This window comes from Tenrec ecaudatus, chromosome 14, assembly GCF_050624435.1.
Source record: "Tenrec ecaudatus isolate mTenEca1 chromosome 14, mTenEca1.hap1, whole genome shotgun sequence".
In the NCBI taxonomy this organism is placed as follows: Eukaryota; Metazoa; Chordata; class Mammalia; order Afrosoricida; family Tenrecidae; genus Tenrec; species Tenrec ecaudatus.
In genome coordinates, this window is record NC_134543.1 from 60,857,576 (window position 1) to 60,866,065 (window position 8,490).

At 40.0% G+C, this 8,490-nt stretch overlaps 1 pseudogene; it reads left to right on the forward strand.

Annotated features, from left to right (window-relative positions):
- Positions 1-1,652: 1,652 nt before the first annotated feature.
- On the forward strand, positions 1,653-2,784 carry LOC142426782 (glyceraldehyde-3-phosphate dehydrogenase-like; annotated as a pseudogene).
- The last annotated feature ends 5,706 nt before the right edge of the window (positions 2,785-8,490 follow it).

The following is an 8,490-nucleotide window of genomic DNA, read 5'->3' on the forward strand; positions in this document are numbered from 1 at the left end:
ACCGCAGTTTTTAATCCATTCATCTGTTGATGGAAATTTGGATTGTTTCCAACTCCTTGTGGGGATTGCTGGGTCGTATGGTAGCTCAATTTCCATCTGTCTTAGATATTACCAGATTAAGTTCCATAGTTGCTGTACATACCTACAGGTCTACCAGCAGTGGACAAGAATTCCTATCTCAGCCCCTGCAATACTTGTTGTTGTTCGATTTTTTTGAATTGGGCTATCTTTGATGGTGTTAAGTGGTATCTCATTGTTGTTTTAATTTGCATTTCTCTTATGGCTAATGATTAGGAACATTTTCTCTTATGTTTATTGACCTTTTGGATTTCTGCCCTTGTGGAGCTTCTTCCGTTCAGGTCCTTTGCCCACCTCCTCAGTCGGGAGTTAGGTTTTTTCTTTTTGTAGGTGACAAAGTACTGTAGATTGTAGTAATAAGGCCTTTGTCTGATGTGTCATTGCTAAAGATGTTTTTCCAGTCTGTAAGCTCACTTATTACACTCTTGGTGAATTCTTTCGATGAACACATGTATTTTATCTTCAGTATATTCCACTTGTTCTTCCCTGAATGCTTGGTAGAATTCTCTTGTGAAGCCATCTAGTCCTGGGGATTTTTAGTTGGTAATTCCTTGATAACCTTGTCTATTTCTTCCATTGCTATGGGTCTGTTGAGATTCTTGATGTCCATCTGGGTTAGTCTAGGGAGGGATTGTTTGTCCAAGAATTTGTCCATGTCTTTTGTCCATTTGTTGAATTCATTGGAGTACCCTTTGTAGTACTGTGTAAATATCCATTTGATTTCATTAGGGTCTGTGTAATGTCTCCTCTTTTTTCCCTCATTCTTGCTATTAAAAAATTTCCTTCCTTTCTTTGGTTAGGTTTGCCAGTGGCCAAACCCTATATCTTGTAATAACTGAGCACCATCAGCTTTCTTCATTACATTTGCTTACACACCCATTTTGTCTTCAGTGATTGTGTTCAGAAGGTGAGCATTACAGGATGCCAGGTTAGTAGAATAAAGTGTCATGTTCAGGGAGGACTTGAGTGGAGGCCCACTGTCCATCTTCTACCTCAATACTTAACACATAAATAAAATACTTAACACATAAACATATGTACATAAACCTATATCCCTATTGTTAATATATTTACATATTTACATGCCTATATTTATACCTCTATAAATGTCTTTTGCTCCTAGTTCATTCCTCTATTTCCATTTACTTTCCTCCTGTCTCACTATCATGGTCAACCTTCATTCAGCTCTCGGTATTCCCTCTTGGCTACATTGAAGTTGATCAGTCCCCACCAGACTTTCTATGTCCTCTTTACCATCTATCTTAGATTTCTTATTGTTCCCTTGTCCTTGAGTTTGTTGGCTTCCTCTCGTTTTCCCTCACCTCATCCTCATCCATATCCCTTTGGAACTGTTGGTCAGGTCGTTTTCTCCTTAGGATTGCCTATCTTATATAGATAGACATGGGGGTTTAAAAAAAAGAACACCTATAAATAGTTCCAGGTCTGTCTGCTGACCCATATGAATGTTTTCTAATGGGATCTGATGAGGTGCCAAGTCCTTTTTCCTGAGTCAGAAATCTATTTCAGGATGTATGAAAACTTAATGGCATGAGTTATGAAAACAGCACAACAAACAACAATAAGTATATTATCCATCCATTTACATGATTTTGTTTTTTCTCAGAAAGAGTTCTAGGTTCTCTGCTCCTCCTCATGTGACAGGCAGCCACCAACTTCCTGTTCCCATGTAGGCCCTGCCATCTCCCAAACACACGATGGTGAATATGGAAGTAAATGGATATTACTGCATTGGATGCTTGGTCACCTGGGCTGCTTTCATCTCTGGTAAAGTGGACATTGTTGCCATCAATGATTCCTTCTTTGACCTAAACTATATACTCTAGTGTGATTTCACCCATGGCAAGTTCAATAGCACTGTCAAGGCTGAGAACGAGAATGGCAAGTCCCATTCAGTAAGAAGTGCAGTCCAATGGGAAGTCCATCTCCATCTTCAAGGGGAAGGCTGGGGCTCACTTGAAGGGCGGTACCAAAGATGATCATATCTGCCCCTTCTGAAGATGCCCCCATGCTTGTGATGGGCATGAACCATGAGAAGTATGACAACTCCCTCAAGATTGTCAGCAATGCCTCCTGCACCACCGGGTGCTTGGTTCCTCTGGCCAAGGTCATCCATGACAACTTTGGCATTGAGAGACTCATGACCACAGTCCATGCCACCATTGCCACTCGGAAGACCTTGGACGGTTCCTTTGGGAAACTGTGGCATAATGGCCGTGGGGATGATAAGAACGTCATCCCCACATGTACTGGCACTGCCAAGACTGTGGGCAAGGTTATCTCAGAGCAGAATGGGAAACTCGCTGCTCTTTTGCATGCCACCCTCAAGGTGCTGGCCGTGGAGAAAGCTTGCAAGTGTTATGATGTCAAGAAAGTGGTGAAGCAGGCATCACATGATCTTCTAAAGGGCACTCTGGGGTACACTGAGGACCAGGTGGTCTTCTGTGACTTCAGTAGTGACACAACCCTTCCATCTTTGATGCTGGGACTGGCATTGCCCTCAAGGCCACTTTGTCGAACTCATTTCCTACTATGACCATGAATTTGGCCACAGCAACAAAGTGGCAGACATTATGGTCCACATGGCCTCCAAGGAATAAGAGCCCCCTCGACCACCAGTGCCAGCAACAATGCTAGAGGAAGAGAGCGGGAGTCTTTGCCCCAACTGGATCCCCTAACACACTGAGAATATCTCATTATCTCGAGTTTCCATCCAGACCCACTGAAGAAGGGGAGGATCTGAAACAGCCCAACCTTGTCATGTATCATCAATAAGGTACACTGTACCCAGCTTAAAAAAAAGTTCTTAAGACAGCACAAATTTTAGTTGTAATTCTGAGTGGGTAGTGTGGGTCAAAAAGGTCACAGAATCTAGTGACAGATTAACCCAGATAATACATAGGGTAGTCATTGTATAAGGTAATATGGCTGAGGAAACACTTTAAGATATTTAATTTAAATATTTCTGATTCTAGTAACTACCTAGGAAATGACTTCAAGAGGCTCATCTAAATGCTATAAAAATAGCAGAGAAATCTAATCCCTAAAGAAACAACACACTTTGATTTCTAAAATGGTTTTTTTATAATTATGTAATAATGTGTTTTAATTCTGGGGGAAAAGTTGTTTGGATCCTATTCTTCCTTAATTTTAAATGAAGGGAACTTTACTGAGTTTGAATTAACATTATACAAATTGCAATTATGGTTGTTTTAACTTGATTTTAGATGATAGAAAATAGAACTGCCTTATTTTCTATAATTTTGAGGTTTAGAAAATGTGCTGTAGGCATGATGATATTTAGATTAAAGCACAGGGTACATATGTGTGATTCACATATGATCTTTGTATTTAAGAAGTTTGGGTCTGATGAGAGAAGCAAATGCATTACAGGAGAGAGAAACTCACTCTATGACTAAGGATGATGCTAGAGATATGAACAATTGAAGTGGGTATATGAGGGAGAACATGATGCTAAAGAATTCAGGGAAGATGACATGGCATCTGAATCTTAAAAGCACTTTACCAGATACAGTTAGGGAATTGGCATCCCAAGAAGGGCGTAGATGATGCAGAGAAAGTTCCCTGGAAAGAGGCCTACTGGAGAGGGTAGCAAGTGGCTTATTTCTGTTAGGTAGGGGAGGGCCAATAAAGTTTTTTTTAAGGGTGTCTCTGTATATTTCTCTTTCTTTCTAACAGTGGGGTCGATAACAGTGGGGCAGCATGATGACATGGTCATAGTTGATTTTCATGAAGATGACATCAAGGACAATTAAGAGCACAGACTAGAACACAGAGAAATTTTGGCAAGGAGACAGTTTGTAACAGCGCAGGTGAGATGTCGAAGGCCTGCACAGAGGGACTGGCTATGAGAACATTGTTGGGAAGGTGGCTGTAGCGACATGTCTCTGAGGTTTTAGGTATCTACTTGTCGTAGGAAGTATGTGAGAGTTATTAGTGTTTGCTCTTGAGTATGGACCTGGTGTTTCTAGATTAAAGGGAATACAAATATCATCAAAAGAAATCAAATAATTTAGGAAGCAGAAGAGAGTCTTTGGGACAAGATAATGTGTTTGTAAGGTAATTCAATTGATAATGTAATTAATTTAGCCAATGGTATAGAATTTAAAACACTGTTGAGAAAAGGAAATTTTAAATGTATAGCCTGGCTTTTCACATGACAGTACATGAATTGACTTATACAGATTAAACTTTTAAATGACTGGAAATTTTTAATAGAAAAAAATAGGAGAGAGTCATAGGGCAAAACTTTCAATAACACTCACAGAGGCAGAAGCATGTTTATTAGGATAATACATGTCATAAGAATGCAAGGAAAGCATAAACATAGTAAATATATGGTAGTCCTGGGTCACCATCGTAGGGGCACCCTCAAAGAAGAGATCCAAACCAAAGTCCAATGACCACCAATTCTATAACCTTTGGTTAGCAGTCATCTGATTCTTCTCACACTAGGGAATTTCAGCCTTAAATCCAAAGGGTTATGTCAGTTCCTTAAATTTGAAACAGGTGAGTTTAGAGTAAAACCCAGTTTTCTTTGTAGGGTTTCCATATTGAATCCTTCTGGTGTGGTCTATGAAGGTATGTTGTGCACCTCAAGAGGACAGAGTTTGAAGTCCAAGTTCTCTCTAGCACAAGGCCTGAGTCACCGAGGGCTGGTTAGAAATAGGTCAAAAGTGTCCAATTAAGAACACCAGGGGTGTAGTCTGCCCTTGCATTCTATATACCTATTGTTAAGCTTTTTTTCCTTAATGCTCCCATTAGTTCACTAATGCTCCCGTGCTTCACTAGTTTGTCCACCGACAGAGTGTCGGCACCTTCTTCATGACATACATGCTCCTTTCCCCTTGTTTTAACTTGAATTTCCAGTAAGGGTCGTTTATCATTCCTATTAGAGTGTTGATTTGGGGACCTTAGAACAATGTTGTATAGCAGCAATGGAATAGTCTTCTCCCTCCATCTTGGGAAACTGACTCCAGCTGAGTTAAGAGCTCCTCTGTCAAAATGGTTTTAAATATGTCCATAGAAAGGGAGTTATATATGGTTCATGGGCACTAGGCATACTCCAATAGCTTGGAAGAATGGATTAGAAGTTGATGTAACCTGAGAGCAGAAGCCTGTCTTTGACTTGGTGTTTATCCTATAGTAGTAGGTTAATATAATAGTTACCCTTTTGTGATTGGCTAACTTTACTCAGCATAATGATTTCCAGGTCTACTCATGTCATGAGAGGTTTCATGGTTTCATTTAGGACTGCATGGTACTACATGGCCCAGGGATATGGATAGTCTATTAGACAGAGAACATTGTAAAGTCCAATAAACCAGATACAGTTAGGTTAACATATAATATCATCATTTGATCTCCTTTTGTCCATCTTAAAATTGTTTTAGTTTTTACTATTTTCTGCTTTCTATTTGAATGATATTTTCCTCTGTTTTGTCATTGTTGGCTTTTTTTGTTTGTTTGTGCTTTGTTTGATATTCTATGTATGAAATCCAGGATAGATAGATTTATAGAGACAGTAATTGCATGAATAATTACCTTGGGGCATGGCAGGGGGTGTTGGAAAAATATAGAGCTAACAATGAATACAAGGAGAAAATGTTTTAAAATTGATTGTGGTGATGACTGAACAGCTCTTCTTAATATGAATGAATGATTAAATTGTATGATATGTGAATTATATTCCCATAAAACTATTAAAATAAGATAATGTGTTCAATTTTGAATAGTAAGTTTCAGGAGCTCTGGCTAGTAGCAGGTGGAAATAAGCATCTAGTGAGGACATGAGAAAGGCATTCTGGAGAAATTCTGGCATGATCACCAGATAGATAGCTGCTGAAGCCCTTGAAGGATAGTTTTAATTTTGCTTATGGTCACTAGACAGCTTTCAGATAAAAGTCCAGGGTCAGGTATTTAATCTCTTTGAGCCTGATAAATAATGTCAGGTTAATGGTATGCTCTATTAAAAAAAAACCAAAATAAAACATGGCCATTAAGTCAATTCTAACTCACAGAGCCCCTGTAAGACAGAGTATAATTGCCCACCTGGTTTCCAAAGCTGAAATAGACAGCCGCATCTTCCTACTGTAAAGTAGCTGGTGGGTTTGAAATTAGCTACTGTACCACCACGGTTTCTTTCCTCATCTTAGTGACTACTGAATGGGTGGCATATGAAAAGGATCACACCGGTGATACCATGCCACTAGACGACAATAAAAATTTATTAACATTTATTTTTCACCACATGAAAAATAAAGGTTTGTTCACTTCTTTCTCTCTTTCCTTCTTTTGCTTAGAAATACTGAAGTGGCTTAATGAATTATACCCATAATCTTGTAGGAGGTTTATTAATTTAAAAATCTTCCTATATATTCAGCATGTTGCCATTATTACCCAGGGCTGGGAGTTTAAATGGATCAGAAGCAGAAACTATCAGAGCATCAAGTTAAGGCTGGGAGCTAACAAACAGGATTGTCAGAGCAGTCAAGCTGGAAAACAAGAGCCATCGTATAATGTGGAGAGTTAAATAGTCCAGCCTGGGCTGTAGTTGCAAGAAGAGCCTGGAAACTGGGGAAATAGCCAAGATCAGAGGAAATAAGGATGTGGGAAGCAGGTGCTGAAGCGATCTGACTAATTCCATTTGATGAAATTTTTTTCTTGCCTAGGGATGCATTTAACAAGTTAAATGCTATTTGGCTCTTGGGCGAAGACTCTTTGACTACCTTGGCATCTGACACAGAATAGGTTCTGTAGGGGATCAAGGATGGCTCTGTTGTTCCATATGTAAGCTGTCAAATCAATATAATGAAAATGGTTGTCCTAGATTGCCTGCTAGGGAAATGGGATTTTGCAATTATTATGAAGATCTGTAGTTATGATTTACACCATGATTATTAGTCATAAAGACCAGAATCCAAAAGATTTACTCAATATTAAATTAATTTTTTGAAGGGTAACTTAGAAAATATTGGGGGATCAGGAGGATGTAAGGACTTTCATTAGCTATGCCAATGATCTTTGGAGTAGCCAAAAACAAATCCATTGATATAGAGGTTGCTTCTAAGGGTTAGGGTATAAAGCTCTAGAGTTTCCATGCCCTACATCTATTGAGTGCTTAAGACTGACCTAAGAAGGCATAGTGGGTGGTAAGGAGAATTGCAAGTGACAAAACAAATGGGCATGGGGACGGGAGATGGAAGGATGCATGAGACAGAACCAAAGAAATAGTTCAGCCAGTGCACAAAATTGATGTAAATACATTGGCACTTCTTGAGGTTCATAGGGTTATACATGTAAGAAAATAAGTAATTTGGAAGTGGTGGAAAGTAAAACTACTGGACAGAGCAGGGGAAAGAGATTTTTTATTAGGCGAGTAGTATGTTAGCTTTACAAGTCTTACAAACTCTTGAATAAGATCTATAATAAATAATTGTTACTGTTAGGTGACATCGAGTTATCCTAACTTACAACATCCTGATGTCCAACAAAATGTATCACTGCCTGCACCATTCTCAGAATTGTTTGTTTTGAGTCTATTGAGGAAGTCACTGTGACTCCACCTCTTTGAGGGGTTCCTGTTCTCTGCTGCCCCTCTACTTTACAAAGCATGACATCTTTTGCCTCTCCTGATAACATGCTGAAAGAATGTGAGCTGAAGTCTCACTCTGCACCTTTAAGGAGCACTCTGATTATACTTCTCCCAAGACCAATTCAGGGTGTTAGGGTCCGTCCTGAACCCAGCGTTTTTTATTTCTTCTCACAAAGCTAACCAGAACACACTAAATTGCTCTAGGTTCTGCATGCTGGGCTCCAGCTGAGAAAGTTACTCGCACCCTAGTTTGGCAGCAAGTAGTGATTGCCCCAGGCTGATGCCCCAAAGGGGACATCATCCCAGACAGGAGGAGAACCTCTGAAAGCTAGTCACCGGACCCCACACCAGAGCTCCCCCCGCTGTTAGCTGCCTTGAGCTCATAGCCTGGGGATTGGGGTGAGTGGGTAGCCATAGATTTGGAGCAATTGAAAAGAAGTAAGGAAATTTACCCGAGTCAGGTCATGGTGTGGCAGAAAATAAGCTGGTAGTCATACTCCAGGGGGTGAATTCAATTCCAGTTGGCCGAGAAGAAAACAACCTCTCTGATAAGCTGGATCTCTTCCTCTGGAAGGTCAGTGGGACAGCCCCCAAATCAGGGCACCCCACCCATAAGCCCAATATAAAAGCGAGAGAAAAACTATTTTCTTGGTAAAACTGCAAATCTCAGGCTCTTTGTTTAACTCCAAGGCAACTGCTAGGACGAGTCCTTTAACATACAATAGCATAGTAAGGGAGCCTTGCTAAGGAAGGCCAGAAGTTAGCTACAGAGCCCAGAG